The sequence below is a fragment of the Saccopteryx leptura genome, chromosome 11, assembly GCF_036850995.1.
Source record: "Saccopteryx leptura isolate mSacLep1 chromosome 11, mSacLep1_pri_phased_curated, whole genome shotgun sequence".
Classification (NCBI taxonomy): domain Eukaryota; kingdom Metazoa; phylum Chordata; class Mammalia; order Chiroptera; family Emballonuridae; genus Saccopteryx; species Saccopteryx leptura.
Window position 1 is genome coordinate 53,801,234 of NC_089513.1, and position 20,307 is coordinate 53,821,540.

Genomic DNA, 20,307 nt, shown 5'->3' on the forward strand with positions numbered 1-20,307 from the left:
CTCAGTAATATGAAACAATGTTGCTTTCCAAAAAAATTATGTGTTTGGGAAATCTGGGCTGCTACTGTATCATAACTCAAATTGGACCTGATGAATTAATTTAGATGCCCGTATAGGAAACTCAATACTGACTCACGGCACTGTGCACTGATAGCCCCTGGATTGCTGCAGTAACCCCTATCACCCTTGTAACTCTAGCCTCTCTGTCTGTATGTGGCCCTAAAATGCCCTTAAGAACTCATCTCTGCCCTGCTGACCACCCCTAAATGGATCCCACTGTCCTAACGTCAAGTCCAGACTCATTTGCTCACTCTCTACCCAGCTCACTGACTCTAATTCTCACCAGACCCTGTTGCACACTTACCTTGCTCTCCTCTCACCTCCTACCGGGAGCATCCTTCTCACCTCCATTTGCCCATAGGGTTTCAGCTTAAATGTCATATCCTACGGTGCCTCCCAGGTGAGGGGCACTTGCTACAGGCTTCCTTAGACAACCTTTTCCTTAACTTGACACCACATCGCAGCATCATTTTTTTTAATTTATCTGTCTTTCTTAACAGACCATAAGCTCCAAGAGGGCTTCTTTACCTTGTCTCTCTGGCATCTGGACTAAGCCTGGCATGGTGGCGGTACGCAGAAATCCTAGTTTAATGGAGGAGATGATGATGGCTAAAGCACAACAGCTGAGATGAAGAAATAGAGAAAAATGCAACTAGAATATGGTAGAATCAAGCAGGACCTGGTGACAGAAAAGAAAGAATATGGGCAATAACAAAGAAAAGGAGGGTCTGCAAGGTCAAGTTTCCACCTCGGTAACAAAGTCACCAGTGCCAGTCAACAAAAAATACGCAGAGGTGCAAACTGAGGGGGTGAGGTACCGAGTTTCATTTTAGACGTTGAATTGGCGGTACCTCAAGGCATCGGTCTGAGAGATCTTGGCTAAAATCATGTTATTGATCCATAGTGCTCAAGCTGTGAACAGCTCTTCAATGCCTTCCAGAAACACCAAGCTCCTCTGCGTCCTACAGTGCCTGTAAGATCTAGCCCTCTCCAACTCTCCAACCTCATCTTCTCCCATCTTTTTCCCCACTGTCCACCTCCCGCTGGCCACAGGGGACCTCACTGCCCCTGAGAAGAGACAAGCCAGGTGCCCCTCCGCATCCCACACTCCCTGTGCCCTCCACCTGGAATACTCTGCCTGCATCCTCACAGGCTTTCCTTCTTTCCATCACACTTGTCTCGTTCCAGATATCACCTCCTGGGAGGCCCTCCCTGTCAATCGTAACAGTCATCCAAAGTAGTCCTCTCCGCTTCTGTCTGTTCTCGTCTCATCACTGAACTTGATATACTCTGTTTTTTGCTTGCTTTGCGTATTTACTGTCTGTACATCCTGTCTACACTGTGAACTCCACAGAGTCAGGTCCCTCCGCCTTGTTCTTCACCAGCGCAGCCCCCAGTACTTAGGACAGCGTCTGGCCCCTGCTCAGAGTTCAACATGTTCGCTGAATGAATACGTGAATAGATGAATAAAGATAGCAGGACAGGCTTCGCCCTCCTCCTGCCTTAGCGTTGGAATTGTTGTGAAAACACAGACGCGATACAAAGTGCCCACTATATAAGGAAACTAGAAATGCTGACTAGCTATTTCACAAATTCTAGGAAGAATTCTATTGACAAAAGGTAAGAGGGGTAGAGGATTTCTATGGCCTCCTCAAGCCTTCTGCCTCCAGGGTCATAAACCTGAGTGGGCACGAGGAGGACTGTGTTTACGTTACTTTCTTTATGTGTTTATTTAGCTAAGAATTCACTCATTCTTTTATTGAACAAGTGATATATTCACCTGGTTCAAAACTGAAACAATCCCTGTCCACTCCATACTGCCTACACATACTCTTTTACTGGGAAGTTTTCTAAATTTTTTGCTTTGAGAAGTCTCTTATTCAACCTGTACACATATTTCATATACTGGCTACTATAACTATGGAATAAAAAAACCTTCAAGCTAGACTTTAAGATGAGGTATATTTTTAAACATATTACCAAACTGCCTCCATACAAGTGTGTGCTATTTTATCCTTAGGAAGTATCTGAAGTAAAAATTCTCAGACCTTCCTCCAAATCTATCAGATCAGAAACTCTAAAAGTAGAGGCAGAAGAACACCTCCCCTTGTCACTGTGACGATCAGTCATATTTGGGAACTGCTGTCCTCCCACAGAGAGTGGTCTCCACCAATCAGAGGGAAGAACCCACTGTTGCCCTACTGTGCAGGTCATGTTAACTAGGGTGGCTGGAGCCCTTTGCCCATGACCTCATCACAACTTCTCTTCGTAAATATATAATCATATTTAAGGTGATCACATGTATACAAATATATATACATGCATTTATGTATCCATACACATGCAGATGCATATCCCTGCATACATATGGAATTGGAATCTCTCTGAAAAGGAATATACAAAATGCTTACACGGTCGTCTTCAGGGAGTGCAAGTGGGTAGCCAGGGTGAAGGGAGATACTTCCCCTTTGAATTGTGTACGCTATTATTACCTATTGAAAAATCAATACAGTTATAAAAGTCTCTCTTCTTGCACTGAATCTGGGACGCCATGCCCAACAATGCATTTTTTTTAAGATTTTATTTATTGATTTTAGAGAGAGAGAAAGGCAGGGTGGAAGGTGGAGGAAACATCAACTCGCAGTTTTCCTTCTCGTATGTACCTGGACCAGGCCAACTCGGGGTTTCAAACCAGGGACCTCAGCATTCCAGGTCAATACCTTATCCACTGCGCCACCACAGTTCAGGCTGCGATCATTTTAAAATATGCCCACAAAACACTCCTTACATCAAGAGGTGGGATCTAATTCCGCACCCGTTGAACGCTGGCCGGACATAATGACTCATTTCTACCAAAAAGAACTTAGCAGATGTGATGCTCCAAGCCTGCTCAGCCAGGCCCGTAAGGGACGGACGGCTTCCAGGTTGCTCCCTCTCCTCCTTTGCTGGCCCACTTCTGGGGCAAGCCAGCCGCCATGCTGTGAGGACACTCCGCAGCAGTCCGTGTACCCGCGGACGGACGGGGCCGAGAGGGGTGCCATGCTGGGAAGAGAAGGAACTGGCAGAGACACCCCAGCAGGCAGGGAGGGGAGCAGGGGAGGGCTCTGCCAGCCTCAGCCCTGGGGAGACCGGGAGGCAGGTCTTCTGGGCGGAACAGGAGGGTATAAGAGACACAGACACAGAGAGTTCAGTGTAGAAGGGAGGGAAGCTGGTAAGTTCAAAGCAAAAGATCTCTCTTTTTCTGTGGAGTTAAAATATGATAAAAGCTGGAAAGAAAAGGTAAAGATTTCCAGCAGTCACTACAATATAGGAACTAGAGATGACTAGGTTCCCTTTCAGGAACACCATCTTCAACAAAATTATATAATTCATCTCTTTAAAAAATCACTATCACATCTTCATTCAGAGCAACAGTAGTTTAATCACTTTAGAGATATCCAAGCAAATATTTCAGAGCTTTAAAATTATTAGTTCAGGCCCTGGCCAGTTGGCTCAGCTGTAGAGTGTCGGCCTGGAGTGCGGGGGACCCAGGTTCGATTCCCGGCCAGGGCACATAGGAGAAGCGCCCATTTGCTTCTCCATCCCCCTCCTTCCTCTCTGTCTCTCTCTTCCCCTCCCGCAGCCAAGGCTCCATTGGAGCAAAGATGGCCCGGGCGCTGGGGATGGCTCCTTGGCCTCTGCCCCAGGCACTTGAGTGGCTCTGGTCACAACAGAGCGACGCCCCGGAGGGGCAGAGCATCGCCCCCTGGTGGGCAGAGCGTCGCCCCTGGTGGGCGTGCCGGGTGGATCCCGGTCGGGCGCATGTGGGAGTCTGTCTGACTGTCTCTCCCCGTTTCCAGCTTCAGAAAATAATACAAAAAAAAATTATTAGTTCACAGTTCTTCCAAATGTGAAGATGTAATTCTTAGTTATTATATAAATCCCTTGTCCTTTAGAAGGCAAGAGTGATTGCCCAACATCCCTTTCAAAAAACTCTTTCCCATTCCGAAATCACTCTCCAAAAGGCCAGATGAATTCAATTCCCACATGGCCCATTAGCCAGGCCTTTAATTTCTAATATTATCTTTAGGAAATTACCAAAATCTTGTCTTCCTTACATCAATTAGAATTTAAACCTGTCTCTAACTTTGAGTCACTGCCATGAGTAAAAGGCTCAAGTATCACTCATAATTCATCTCCATGATCACTTCCTAAGACCTGGCATGCCAAGTCTCAGAACAAGCACTGAGGGAACTGAAGGATTTCCTAAAGGATCTTGCAATCTAGGAGGAGAGATAAGTCCTGTATATAAATCACTGAAACACAAGACAGATGGTAATGAAGAAAACTGCAAATGGCACACTAGGCACACAGAGAAGAAAGTACTTAACCGCAACTTGGGAATTGAAGGTCTCATTGAAGAAATTGCATTTGAGTTTAACTTAAAGAATGGGAAAGATCTGACCAAGCAGATAAAAGCAAAAAGCATTTGAGAAACTGTGAACATTGTGAACAAAGGCCTAACAAGGAGGGGAGCATAATGCCTTAGATTAGACGGCAGGTAATCAATGTACGGGATACTGTAACTGACCAGAAACAGTGTGTCTGACTAGAGTCAAGTACCAGGAGACAGGAACAAAGTAGCAAGATTCATTCATTTATTCAACATGCGTTTTACTGAGCACTTCAATGTATTAGGCACTGTTCAAGGCACTATGTATGTAACAGTAAACAAAATATAGCCCGTCTTCATGGAGCGCACATTCTAATCGGGGAGTAAACCAGAAGCAGATAAATATATATGTTAGTCAGTGATGTGTGTGTGTGTGTATGTGTGTATGTGGGTGTGGCTGTGGGTGGGTGGGTGTCAGACACCACTCTGATAAAGTAGAATTTGAACTCAAATCTGAAGAAATGAGGGAGAGAAAAACTGACATGTCAATGTGAGCAGTGTCCCCTGCAAAGAAAATCAGAAAATTTCTGTGATTATCACTTATTAATCTGCTCAAAGAATAGCAAGAAAGCCAATGTGGTATAGCAGGGTAAGCAAGGGAGAGAAGGCAGAAGACAGGACCAGGGAGGGAGTGAAGAATCACATCATGAAAGACCCAGTAGATCATAGAGAGGACTTGCGTTTTCTTATGACTAGAATATGAATGGGATTAAATAGTCTGAACAGAGAAAAGACCTTAGGGATCCTATGGAGGTAAGGGTATAAACAAGGAGGCCAATTAAGAATCTGCAGCCATGGTCCAGGTGAGAAGATGGTGGCTTGGGTACAGGTAGCAGCAGAAGTGGTCATAAGACAGGGCCAGGGTCAGGATATATTTCAAAGACAGAGCCACCAGGATCTGATGACAGACTAGATTATGGAGAAAGAGGAAAGACTACAAAGTTTGTGTCTGAGCGTACTCAAGAGAAAACAGGCTGTAGATCATCTATCGAGTTAGAGCCTTGGGAGCCACGATTGGACAGTGAGACACTAGATGCTCGCCTAAGAGAGCTCAGGCGTATTATGGCATCTCTTGCTTCCACTCCCTTGTTGATGAAATAGAGCAAACTAGGAAACTCATATGAGTAGTCAAGCTACAATATAATTTTATAAAATTCCCCAGAAAGCAATTTTACTAACAGAGTCAGGGAGTAATTTTTTTTTTTAACCAGTTATGTTGATTAAAATGGGTATATGATGGAGTGGAAGAGAAAACACTGCCTGAGTATCTTCACAAAAGTTTTAGTTTATGGGAGAACAAGTATGCTTCTTCTCAACTTTTGACACACTTTGATGAAAGAGTTCAAAAAGTTCTGGCTTCAATTGTATCTCTGAGACCTTCTGCTTTAATAGCCTGTGTTTTCAAGAGAAGTGAAGGCAAAAATTAATGAATGGGACTACATCAGACTAAGAAGTTTTTGCTCAGCAAGAGAAACTGATAACAAAATAAACAGAAAGCCAACTAAATGGGAAATGATATTTTCAAACAACAGCTCAGATAAGGGCCTAATATCCAAAATATACAAAGAACTCATAAAACTCAACAACAAACAAACAAACAATCCAATAAAAAAATGGGAAGAGGATATGAACAGACACTTCTCCCAGGAGGAAGTACAAATGGCCAACAGATATATGAAAAGATGCTCATCTTCTTTAGTTATTAGAGAAATGCAAATCAAAACTGCAATGAGATACCACCTCACACCTGTTAGATTAGCTATTATTAACAAGACAAGTAATAGCAAATGTTGGAGAGGCTGTGGAGAAAAAGGAACCCTCATACACTGTTGGTGGGAATGTAAAGTAGTACAACCATTATGGAAGAAAGTATGGTGGTTCCTCAAAAAACTGAAAATAGAACTACCTTATGACCCAGCAATCCCTCTACTAGGTATATACCCCAAAAACTCAGAAACATTGATACATAAAGACACATGCAGCCCCATGTTCATTGCAGCATTGTTCACAGTGGCCAGGACATGGAAACAACCAAAAAGCCTGTCAATAGACGACTGGATAAAGAAGATGTGGCACATATACACTATGGAATACTACTCAGCCATAAGAAATGATGACGTTGGATCATTTACAGCAAAATGGTGGGATCTTAATAACATTATACAAAGTGAAATAAGTAAATCAGAAAAAACCAGGAACTGCATTATTCCATACATAGGTGGGACATAAAAGTGAAACTAAGAGACATTGATAAGAGTGTGGTGGTTATGGGGGGGGGGGAGGGGGGAAAGGGAGAGGGAAAGGGGGAGGGGGAGGGGCACAAAGAAAACTAGATAGAAGGTGACAGAGGACAATCTGACTTTGGGTGATGGGTATGCAACATAATTGAAAGACAAGATAACCTGGACTTGTTGATCTTTGAATATATGTAACCTGATTTATTGATGTCGCCCCATTAAAAAATAAAATTATAATTAAAAAAAATAGCCTGTGTTTTAAACACATTTTACTGGTTTTCAACTTTTCAAGTCTTTTAGTGGGCAAAACACAGATGTGGCTGTGAGAATAAAATATAATCTCAACATCTTTCACAATCTCCAAGTGCAACTGACAGAAGGTAGAGTGCAGAACTGGGGGACGATGAAGAAAAAGGAGGGGTCCAAGGGTCCTGGTCTTGGAAATTGGGAAGCCGATAGACACTGTCAAAAGTTGATGGGAAAAGAAAAGAGAAGGAGAAGCGACAGTATAAACTAGTATAATTCCCGTCCTTCCCACCTGAGTGTCAACAGATAGTATATGAAAATTGATAGAACCAAATAGGGAGGTGTAGAGACATTATCTGCAGTTATGGAGGCACAGAATAGCAAAGAAAATAGCCAGAAAGTAAAAAATGCACTAGATTCCAGGTAATGTACTTTGAAATATATCATTAAATATCCTTTTATACTATCAGACTCGTAGGAAATTTACAAGAGCTCTGACTGCAGACAGGAGGAAGAAAGGTACCTTCTTACTTGGGACAGGATATAGATGTAGATTTGTGACATCAAGATGACAGAGTAGAAAACCCCAGCCCCCCACAAACAACAATTAGCTTTCCAGGTATTATACTTATAGCTCTGGGAGATCTCGGAAGTCCACTGAAGGAGCTTCATCAACACAGTGTAGCAACATCTGAAAATAACTGCACAGAAGGTCAGGGAAACGTTTCACTTTGCCTGCATCATCCCACCTCTCAGGCCAGCACTGCTCAGCACCAGGAGGGTGCTCCCAGCACAACCGCGTTCCCCTCCAGGGGAAAAGACGAGAGGAGCGACCAGCCTCCGCAGCCTTTCAGGGCAAAGGACCTGTTCCGTTTCCACCCCGCCGAGACTCGTATAACTGAGACAGCCAGGAAAAGAAAACGGAGGGGCCGCCAGTATCAACCGCGTGGTTGGAAACAACTGTGGTCCTCTGTGTCCTGCTCTGGCGAGGGAGGATCCCGGCAGCCTTAACTGCCAAGGACCTCAACAGCCCTTGCCAACACTGTGGACCTCTGCCGCTTCCTCACTGAGGACTTACTCCCGGACCTAGCAGACGGCTCTGCGGAGGACCCAGCAGCTTCTGCCATTGAGCAAACCCGTGGCCAGCAGAGCCACCACCGACCCCTACAGTTTTTGTTGCTAAGGGCTTCACAGGTTTTTGTGTTCAAAGACACTAGCTGCTTGGAGTACTTTCTGCTACTCCACTCGTTAGCCACAGCAGCCCTACCTCCCTGTGCATGCCCACATCCCACCCCTGAAGACAGAGGACTGCACACTGATGGTCCAGGCCTCAGAGATATTTGTGCACCCACATCCGGCCCAACTACTGTCACCGGCTTTCACTACCATGCACGTACCTACAGCTGGGCCCTGCAGCCGTGCATCTGTACACCCCAGGCCGGACACCTGTCACTGGCCTCACTGCCCTGCACGTGCTCATGCCTAATGCACACAGCTAGAGACAGAGAGCCAACTCGCTCACAGCAGCTCACAGGCCCAGATCTGGGCCCAACTCCTGTACTGGCCTGCACCACCACACATGCCTGCATCCAGCACCTGTGCCTCAATACCTGCACCTGCTGTCCCCAACTACTGTTACTGGCAAGACTGTAGGTGTGCCCAGGACAACCTTTAGCCACATTAATACACATCAATCAGCCCAGGCTCCTGTAGCAACTCAATTTCCCAGAGCTTTCCCTGACTCATATCACTGGCTAACCTCACCATACATGCCTTCATATAGACTGTGCAGGATGCCACTGGTCCCAACTCTTTTAATTGAGCTGTACGACCATGCACATACCTGCAGCTAGCCTGGGAGAACATCCCAGGATTCTGCAGCTCCTTGTGCACCCACAATTGACCCCAACCTTGCCACTACTCATGTTTCTAAGTCAGCCCTGCGCCACACAGGTACCTGCAGGCAGACACCACAGTAAATTATGTGTACATCATTTGCACCAGCCACTACTACTACCTGTACCTGTCCCCCATCACTGGTTCTTAGATGGAGGTACCATCTAAAAACTTCAACATCCCTTGCAGCCAACATAGACTCAACACAGCTCTCATAACCAAAGATTACACAGTTGTTGAAGTCATGAACACCAGTTAGCTGAACATGAAACACCGTGCTCCTTCCCGCCAAACCTGGAGTCACCACATGCCCCTACACACAGTATCTTGCACCACACACCTGGGGCCATCATACATTGTAGCATGTTTCAATCCACAGGTAAAAATCTTTCCTTACCAAAGTTAGTCTTAAGGGGTGAGTGATTCTTCAAATACACAGACCCTACTGAAAGCCACAGGAAATCAGAAGAATCTAGAAAACATGATACCAACAAAGAAACACTGCAAAATTACAATGATTGAACTAACAGATGCAGAACTTCAAAAGAAGCCTTAGTTGAGAATACTCAAGTAAAAGTCACTTAAGATGAAAAGAAAAAAGAATTAAAAGCAAAGAAGAAAGCCCATGGAATTTATAGGACATCATCAAGAAAACAATATTTGCATTATGGGACTTTCAGATGCAGACCAAAGAGAAAGGAGCAGAAAAGCTTATTTAAAACAATAATGACTAAAAACTTCCAAAATCTGAAAAATGATATGGATTCCAGACACATGAAGCTCAAAGGTTCCCAATTAGATTCAAGCCAAAGAATACTTGACCAAGATATATTACAATGTAACTGTCAAAATCAAAGACAAAGAAAAATCTTGAAAGCATTGAAAGAAAAGAATCTCATCACATACAAAGGAACCTACATAATGCTATATCAATAGATATCACAGCAGAAACCTTGCAGGCCAGGAGAGAGTGGAGTGGCATGTTATTTATATAAGTGATGTTATAAGTAATGGAGGACGGGGGAGAATAGTTACCCAGCAAATTTATCCTTCACAATTGAAGGTGAGATAGAGTTTTCCAGATGTCATCTTCTACTAGAACTACCTTACAAAAAAGTGCTATTCAAGCACTATTCAAGCTGGGAAAGAAAAAAAAAGGTTACTAAATACTATCATAAAATCCTGTAAAAACACAAAACTCAAACTCATTGATAAAGAAAAATATATAGTCAAATTCAGAACACATTAATATTATACAGGTGGTGTGTAAACCACTTTTAAGTCCAGTACAATGGTTAAAATACATGGTAATAAAAATAATTATAGCTACAATAATTTGTTAATGGATACGCAATATAAAAAGATAAAGATTGTGACATCAAAAGCATAAAATATGATGGAGGGGGGGATAAACATTAAATTTTTATATATGAACAAAGTTAATTTTTTGTCAGCTTAAAATAGACAGTTATATAAAGTATAGGGTGTTTTCTATAAACCTCATGGTAACCATAAAGCAAGAACCTATAACTAGTACACAATAAATAGAAATAAATCAAAGCACATCCCTACAGAAAAATCATCAAATTACAAAGAAAAATGGCAAGAGAAGAGAAAAGGAACAAAGGATCTATAAAACACCCAGAATATAATTAACAGAATGGTAATAGTATGTACATACCTATCAATAATTATTTCAAATGAAATGAATGGACTAAATTCTCCAATCAAAAGATAAAAGGGAATGAATGGCAAAAAATAAAATAAAAAGACCCAATTACCTGCTGCCTACAAGAGACTCTCTTCAGTACTAAGGACACACAGGCTAAGAGTGAAATGATGGAAAATTATATCCCATGCCAACTGAAAACCAAAAGAGAGCAGAGATAGCTATACTTGACAAAATATACTTTAAGTCAAAAACTGTAATAAAAACAAAGTAGGTCATCATATAAAGATAGAGTGGTCAAATCCTGATGAGAAAATAATGCTAATAAACATATACATATACCCAACATAAGAGCATCTAAATATATAAAGCAATTATTAACAGATCTGAAGGAAGAAATCGACAATAATGCAATAATAGTAATGCAATAATAGTAGGGGAACTCAAGACTTCACTTTCAACAACAGAGAATCCAGACAGAATATAAATAAGAAAATATCAGAGCTGAACTATACTTTATGTCAACTGGACCTAACAAACATTTAGAGAATATACCATATAACAGCAACATAATACACATTGTTCTTAAGAGCTCACAGAACATTTGACAGAATAAATCATATGTTAGGCTACAAAACAGACATAACAAACTTAAGGATGAAAGCATACCAAATATCTTTTCCAAGCCCTGGCCAGTTTGCTCAGTGGTAGAGCATTGGCCCAGCGTGTGGAAGTCCTGGGTTCAATTCCCAGCCAGGGCACACAGGAGAAGCGCCCATCTGCTTTTCTACCCTTCCACTCTCCCCTCCTTTCTCTATCTCTGTCTTTCCCTCCCTGCAGCCGAGGCTCCATTGGAGCAAAAAAAGATGGCCTGGGTACTGAGGATGGCTCTGTGGCCTCTGCCTCAGACGCTAGAGTGGCTCTGGTCGCAACAGAGTGACGCCCCGGATGGGCAGAGCATCGCCCCCTGGTGGGCGTGCTGGGTGGATCCTGGTCGGGCCAATGCGGGAGTCTGTCTGACTGCCTCCCCGTTTCCAGCTTCAGAAAAATACAAAAAAAAAATTACATTTATGATAAACATAAATGCAAAAATTCTCAAAGAAATACCAGCAGACCAAATTCAATAGCACATTTAAAGGATGGTACACCATGATCAAATGGGATTTATCCCTGGGACACAAGGATGACTCACATAAACAAAACAATAAATGTGATACACCACATTAACAGAATAAAGAATAAAATCATATGAGCATCTCAAAAGATGCAGAAAAAACAACTGACAAATTTCAACATCCTTTCACAATAAAATCTCTCAATATATTAGAGATTAGTAAGAATTGTATCTCTAAATAACCAAAATCGTACATGACAAGCCCGTAGCTAACACCATACTCAGGATCGGAAATAAGACAAGTGCTCACCCTTGCCACTGCTGTTCAACATAGTACTGAATGTCCTAGCCAGAGTACTTAAGCAGGAACAATAAGAGGCATCCAAATCAGAGGGGAAGAAGCAAAATTATCTGTTTGCAGATGACCTGATCTTATTATAGAAAACCCTAAGGACACCACAATAAAACTGTTTTAGCAAATAAATGAATTCAGTAACATTGCAGGATACAAAATCAACATACACAGGCCCTGGTCGGTTGGCTCAGTGGTAGAGCGTCGGCCTGGTGTGCAGGAGTCCCGGGTTCGATTCCTGGCCAGGGCACACAGAAGAAGCACCCATCTGCTTCTCCACCCCCTCCCCTCCTTCCTCTCTGTCTCTCTCTTCCCCTCCTGCAGCCAAGGCTCCATTGGAGCAAAGATGGCCTGGGCGCTGGGGATGGCTCTGTGGCCTCTGCCTCAGGCGCTAGAATGGCTCTGGATGCAACAGAGCGATGCCCCAGAGGGGCAGAACATTGCCCCCTGGTGGGCATGCGGGGTGGATCCCGGTCAGGCGCATGCGGGAGTCTGTCTGACTGCCTCCCTGTTTCCAGCTTCGGAAAAATGAAAAAAAAATCAACATACACAAAGAGCTACATTTCTAAACACTAACAATGGGCTATCTAAAAAAAGAACATTAAGAAAACAATTCCATTTACAATAGCAGCAAAAAAAATAAATAAATAATTGGGAATAAATTTAACAAAAAAGGTGAAAACTCTGTTTATACTGTAAATCTGTATATTTATATATGAAAGGCATCAACGAAGGCACAAACAAAAGGAAAGACAGTCACATGTATGGATTGGAAAATGTAATATTGTTAAAATGTCCATTCTATCCAAAGCAATATACCAATTTAATTGCAATCATCAAAATTCCAATGCCATTTTTCACAGAAATAGAAAAAAATTCTAAAATTCATATGAAACCACAAAAGACTCAAAATAGCTAAAGTAATCTCGAGAAAGAAGAACAAAGCTGGAAACATCACACTTCCTGAATTCAACGTATAAAACAAAGCTACTGTAATAAAAACTAGATAATGCCTGACCAATGGTGGCACAAAAGATTGAGCATCAGCCTGGATGCTGAGGACCCAGGTTCAAAACTCTAAGTTCACTGGTTTGAGCATGGGCTCGTCCCACTTGAGTGCAGGCTCGCCAGCTTGAGCATAGAGCATGAAAATGATCCCAAGGTCACTGGCTTGAGCCCAAAGGTCTCTTACTTGAAGCCCAAAGGACTCAGCTTGAAGCCCCAAGTCAAGGCATGAATTAGAAGCAATCAGTTAAAAAAAAAAGAAAACGAAGCTGAAGCAACTATGAATTGATGCTTCTCATCTCCCTCCTCCTCCTCTCTCCCTTCCTGTCTCTCTCTCTAAAAAAATATATTTTATATATATACACATAAATATATATATATATATTATATATATAGCATCAGCATAAAAACCTGCACATAGAACAATGGAACAGATACATGCAGAAACAAACCCATGCATACACAGTCAACTAATTTTTTAAACAGGTAACAATAATATACAATGGGGGAAAGACAGTCTTTCCAATAAAAGGTGATGGGAAAACTGGATATCCAGATGTAAAACAATAAAATTAGACCGTTTTCTTATACCATACACAAAAATTAACTCAAAATGGATTAAAGACTTAAACATAAGACCTGAAACTCTAAAATCCTAGAAAGAAATAGAGGGGAAAGGGTCCATAACATTGGTCTTGTCAATTTTTGGATATGAAACCAAAAGCACACGTAACAAAGCAAACCAAACAAGTGAAACCACATCAAACTAAAAAGTTTCTGCAGGCCCTGGCTGGTTGGCTCAGTGGTAGAGCGTCAGCCTGGCATGCGGGAGTCCCGAGTTCAATTTCTGGCCAGGGCACACAGGAGAAGCGCCCATCTGCTTCTCCACCCCTCCCCCTCTCCTTCCTCTCTGTCTCTCTTTTCCCCTCCCACAGCCAAGGTTCCATTGGAGCAAAGCTGGCCCGGGTGCTGAGGATGGCTCTATGGCCTCTGCCTCAGGCGCTAGAATGGCTCTGGTTGCAACCGAGCAACGCCCCAGATGGGCAGAGCATCGCCCCCTGGTGGGCATGCCGGGTGGATCCTGGTCGGGTGCATGCGGGAGTCTGTCTGACTGCCTCCCCGTTTCCAACTTCAGAAAAATACAAAAAAAAAAAAAAGTTTCTGCAGCAAAGGAAACAACCATTAAAATAAAAGGCAATCGACAGAATGGTAGGGTAAGGCCAGTGGCCACCGCAGTGGCCATGCAGGTTCATACTGAATTCGGGCCGACAGTAAAAGAACTGTGGAGCCAGAAAGTGGAGGGCCATTCCGTTTATTAAAGTCTCCTAATGGCAGATGAACAAACAGACAGGGAAAACCTCTTCCCTTTCTCTCAGGGCTCCCAAGCCTGGACTAGGTCTCCAGTTCCACAACCCAGACTCATTCTCCGGACTCACCCTCCAGACTCACAGGCCCCCAACAGCCTCAGCAGGACTCCCAAGCCCCTCAGCACTCTCTAGCCAAACAGGCTGGTTGAAAATACCCCTTCTCCTGCAAACAATCGCCCCTCCCCATGGAGGAAGGCAATTCATAATTTGCAGTCTGCTGCCCTGAGGGCAAGCACGCAGCCTTCCATAGACTATACCAGGGTTCCCCAAACTACAGCCTGGCCGGTGGGCCACATGTGGCCTCCTGATGCCATTTATCCGCCCCCCCTGCACTTCCGGAAGGGGCACCTCTTTCATTGGTGGTCAGTGAGAGGAGTATAGTTCCCATTGAAATACTGGTCAGTTTGTTGATTTAAATTTACTTGTTCTTTATTTTAAATACTGTATTTGTTCCCGTTTTGTTTTTTTACTTTAAAATAAGATATGTGCAGTGTGCATAGGGATTTGTTCATAGTTTTTTTTTATGGTCCGGCCCTCCAACGGTCTGAGGGACAGTGAACTGGCCCCCTGTGTAAAAAGTTTGGGGACCCCTGGACTATACACACATAGTGCTGTCCCAATACAAGCAAGCAAACCTAAACACACCTGAAAAACACTGGTTTGCCCAACAGCTGGAAAATACTTACAAACCATATATCTGATAAGGGGGTAATAGCAAATCAACACATTATACATATTAGACTTACACAATGTTACGTATCAATTATATCTCAATAGACCTAAAAAACAATCCCCCAAAAAATGATAATAAGAAAAAACCCAAACTGTATAAAAACTCATACAATTCAACTCAATAGTATAAAAAAAGTTAAATGGGCAACGAACCCCGGTAGATACTTTCCAAAGAAGGTATATAAATGGTCAATAGGTGTGTGAAAAGATACTCAGCATCACTAATCATTAGAAAAATGCAAATCAAAACTACAAGGAGATACCATCACCTCACTAGTTAGTTAGAACTGCTATTATCAAAAGGTCAGAAAATAAGTGTTGGCAAGAATGTGAGGAAAGGGAACCCTTGTGCACCCTGGTCGGAATCTGGAGGTTCCCCCAAAGGTTAAAAATTGAACTACCATAAGACCCAGCAATGCTGCTTCTGGAAGTACAGCCAAAGGAAATAAAATCACTACCCCAAAGAGACATCTGCTCTGCCATTTTCACTGCAGCATTATTCACAGCAGCCAAGATATGGACACAACCTAAGTGATCATCAACAGATGAAGGGATAAAAGAAAATGACGCAAACGGGAATATTATTTAGCCTCATCAAAGAAGGAAATCTTGCCATTTGCGTGGATAAATGTGGAGGACATTACGCTAAGTGAAATAAGCCAGACACAGAAAGACAACTATCACAGGATTATTTGTGGAATCTAAAAAAAGAAAAAAAAAAAAGTCAAATTCATAGTAACAGAGAGGAAAATGGTGGTTACCAGAGGCTAGAAGGTGGAGGAAAAGAAGAAACATTAATCAAAGTGTATAAACTTTCAGTTATAAGATGAATATGGTAAGTTCAGAAAACTGATATAGATACAGTAGTCACTGCAGTTCATAGTAATGTATTATATACTTGAATTCCACTGAGAGTTAACATCAAATATTCTCACCACACACACACAAAGGTATAAATGTGGGAGGTAATGGTGTGTTAGTTTAATTTTGGTAATCATTTTACAATGTTTAGATGTATCAAAACTTCATGTTGTATGACAAATATATATAATTTTGTCAAAGGTAAATAAATATATTATTTAAAAAGAAAGCAGTCTGAAAACATGTATTAATATAAAAATACATATACCCATTAACTCAAGAATCCACTCCTAGGACTCTCTGTCACAAAACTAAAAGTGTCAGTATATAGAAAAAACAAATTAAAGATGGATATTTTGGCATTATTTGTGAATACAATATGAAAATAGTTCATGTTCAGCAATGTGGGAAGAGCTGAATAACATGTTCATGGATGTTTAATGCAGCATTATTTGAAGACAAGTTTCAGGAGGGAAAAAAGTGGATGCCTAACAATATGGAAATTTCAAGAGTAAATTATGGTACATCATGACATCCTGGGTCCTCCCCACAAGACCACTGAGTCCAGAGATGCAGCAAACAGTGAGGTCCAGGTGTCAGCTTTCCTTATTGGGGATAAGAGAAAGGAAGAAATGAGAGGAGACCAGAGAAAGCACTAGAACAGAAGACCAAAAGAAAAAGTTGCCTTCTTTCCTGTTACTATTCAGTTACTATTTGACATTACAACTAATACCAATGACAGACGCTAATATACTTGAATACTTACCATGAGCAGATCCTGTTCTAAGAGCTTTACTCACACTAACTGATACAGCAATCGCCTGCCCCACCCAAGACCTTCTCCACCCCAGATGGCAACTCTCACCTATGTGTCAGAAACCATGCAGCTGTAATGCACCCCTTTCAACCACATCCAGTCAATCAGGAAACTCCCTTGTCTCTACCTTCACAATGCGTCCAGAAAGCAGCCACTCCTCAGCACTTACATTACTGTAGTCGGAGCTAACCCATCTTGTATAACAGCCTCCCTAGCAGGTAGTGCTAAGCACCTGTTCTCCACTTTACAGCCAGTGCAATGGTCTTAGGAAGAGACTGCATCCATGTCAACCCCCTTCCCAAGCCCTGGCAGGGCTCCCTATGTCAGCATAAACACCAAGTCCACCAAAGGGCTCACGTCTCCTCCCTCACCCCCAAACTCTCTTCTGCACACTCACTGCCTACTACTGTCCCTGCCACACAGTCTCCAGACTGGCCCTCAGCACGGCCAGCACCCTCGGGCCTCCGGGCCCTCTAGCTGCTCCCTCTCTGGACCTCTTTCCCAGGCATCATACCCTTCGCTGGAATCTCACCTCATGGAGCCCATATCTATCTGTCTAGCAATCCCCATACTTCTTACCCTGCAGTATTTGTTCTCTTTCCCTCACATTGACCACCTTTTAGAACACTAAATAAGTTAGCTAGTTAGTATTTGTATCAGTTGCTGACTGTCTCTCCTGCATGGGGAAGTAAGTGACACAAAGGACTATTGTGTATTTGTTTACTGATGTACCCAAACACCTACAACAGTGCCTGGCACATTAGGCTCCCAATAACCGTTTGTGGAGAAAAAGCACAATTATATACAAGATAGCAAATAACTCAACTTGGAATAATGCTACCATAATTACCTAATCTATCAACTTTGTGGATCTACTAAAAGCAAAAAACAACATCCCCCAAAAGAGACAGAGATTCCCACCTTACCATCAAGAATAAACTAGCCCAATTCTCCCATATTATATTATTTTTAAGATTGTTTAGTGCACATATGGGACTATAGTATATGAAATATGGAAAAAGATCATTTGCTTACAGGTTTTTCCAATGTAATCTCAAGAAAATAAATTTAGCCTGACCAAGTGATGGCACAGTGAATAGAGCATCAGACTGGGATGCAGAGGACCCAGTTCAAAACCCAAGGTCACCAGCTTGAGGATGGCACTTCCGGCTTGAGCAGGGGCTCACCAGCTTGAGCGGTGTCGCTGGCTTGAGTGTGGGATCATAGACATTACCTCGTGGTCACTGACTTGAGCCCAAAGGTCACTGGCTTAAAGGCTAAGGTTGCTGGCTTGAGCCCATGGTCGCTGGCTCTGCTGTAGCCCCACCCCACCCCCCAGGTCAAGGTACATATGAGAAAGCAATCAATGAACAACTAAGGAGCCACAACGAAGAATTGATGCTTCTCATCTTTCTCCCTTCCTGTCTAGCCCTATCTGTCCCTCTGTCTGTCTCTCTCTCTCTGTGTTTCTGTCCCAAAAAAAGAAAGAAAATCAGTTAATTCTCTCAATACTCAAAAGAATGTACCTTGTTCTTTACAAAGTTGACTGTTGTCAATACCTTGGCATACATACAGATTTCTTTCCCTACTGTCTGCTCTATTGTTTTATGAAATATTACATGAGACTGTTACTTCTTGGCTCTCCTCCAACACTGATAAATGATTATTACTCACGAACCAACAGCCTCGTCTCTTCCATCATATTATGCTAGCTTAGCTGACCATTTGTCTTATTTCTATTCATCATACTCTGCTTGCCACATATTTCATCAAATATTTTCTGGGTTCTTGGGGCAAAGATGGCTAAAAGATCTGCCCAGGCTTATTAACACACACAGAGAGAAGAGGGAGAAATGTGTGTGCAGTGTGAGATGCAAAAGGTCATTCGAGTTTGGGAAAATTTCTCCTTCATTATAAAAAGTGTACTTATTAATAAAGTGACATGTCTGACACAAGACTTGTGACAAGTGTGCCTGAATACCCCATCTACTATTCTCAAGACTAAAAACACGCACTGCAGTACGTTTGGTGCGTTAATTTTAATCATGGATCTTAAAAACTACGATTAGTAGTAGCAGCATTTGAAAAGTTGATGTAACTTTCACTTTTGAAGGAGTAAAATCACATTAAACACTATAAAAAACCTTTTACTTCAGAACAGCTAAACATATTACCATATCACAAGGGTATTCTATATTTAGTTTTCCTTTTGATTACTTTTATAATTTAATCCCCAGGGATACTATCTGCAATAAAGAAGCAGAGAAGAGCACAGCATTGTAGAATGATTTCCTTCCCAAGCTTTCATAATTAGCACTGAGCAGGACGAAGGCTGGAACCCAAGTACTTCCAGTACTAACACTGGCATATCCACAATCAATATTAATCAATGTTTTCTCTTCTGTTTGGGTTAAAAAAAATCCAACCCATATGAATTAAGAAACAAGAATACAATTTTGATCTTATTATAGTAAATGAAGATGGCTTGCATTCCAAAACTGAATTATTAGTATTTAAGAAATTAGAAGAAAGTATCTCCCAAATGAAGATTCAAAGAGAGTATCATTCTTTTAATTGCATAATTCTTTTAATATCATTTACATAATTTGTAAACAGTTACTGCATGGCTGCATGGGTAATACAAAACTTCAGGGACCCCTCATGCAGACCAGCCTGGCTTGTCACCAGCCTCCAGAGGAATCCTTGACTGCCTGCCATTGAATGGTCATTGGGGACCTGGAACTTCAAAATACGGCCCAGAGTGCTAGGTGCTGCCCAGAGGGGCAATGGCAGAGCCTCTTCTGCAGCCCAGACTCCCAGGTGCCTATCTGCCTCCACCCACTTGGCGGGCCTTTGATGGCACCTTCACTCCACCCAGAAGAGTCCAAACTGCTCTACACAGGAGGGTTAAGGAGGGTGTGCATTTCATGAGCATGCTGCAGCCACCTAACAAAGAAGCACCCTGTGATCACCAGGTGACAACCACTCCTGTGACTGACAGGCAAAGGCAGTCACCTTCCCGAGAAAAGAATGTGTTTCTCAGAATGCATTTACTTATTATTTTGGGGAATAAGTATCTAATTCTGCAGGGTGTAACTAAATATATCACCCACTGGGGACAACATTACAGTACGTAAGTGTAACAAGAGATAACCAGTTTCTGACAATTACTGAACAATTGCTATCTATAGACTGTGTTCTAAACATTTTATGCTTAGAAAGTTATCTCATCTTCGCCACGACCCGTCTGCCATCCCCTCCTAAAGCTGAGGAAGCTGAGGCGCGTGAAACAGCTGCCTGCGTTCATGCAGCTATAACACACTGAGCAGGACATCAGAGTCAGCGGGGCATTGTTCAATGTCCTCTGAAAGATGTAAACATTTTAAGTGTAAAAATAGATGTTTAGTAATTCAGAGAAACTAAACAAAAACTGCTGAAGAATGAGCAGAAAAACAAAAGAGACTAAGATGAAACTCAGATGAATGCAGACATCAAAGGCAGTACAGAGAGCGCAGTAGG

General features: G+C 42.4%; 1 protein-coding gene and 1 pseudogene across 2 annotated transcripts in view; both read right to left on the reverse strand.

The window, feature by feature from the left end:
- Positions 1-20,307, reverse strand: part of L3MBTL4 (L3MBTL histone methyl-lysine binding protein 4) — a 488,059-nt gene that overhangs the window by 447,916 nt on the left and 19,836 nt on the right. The window lies entirely within an intron of this gene.
- Positions 2,951-20,307, reverse strand: part of LOC136382907 (calponin-3 pseudogene) — a 33,666-nt pseudogene continuing 16,309 nt past the window's right edge.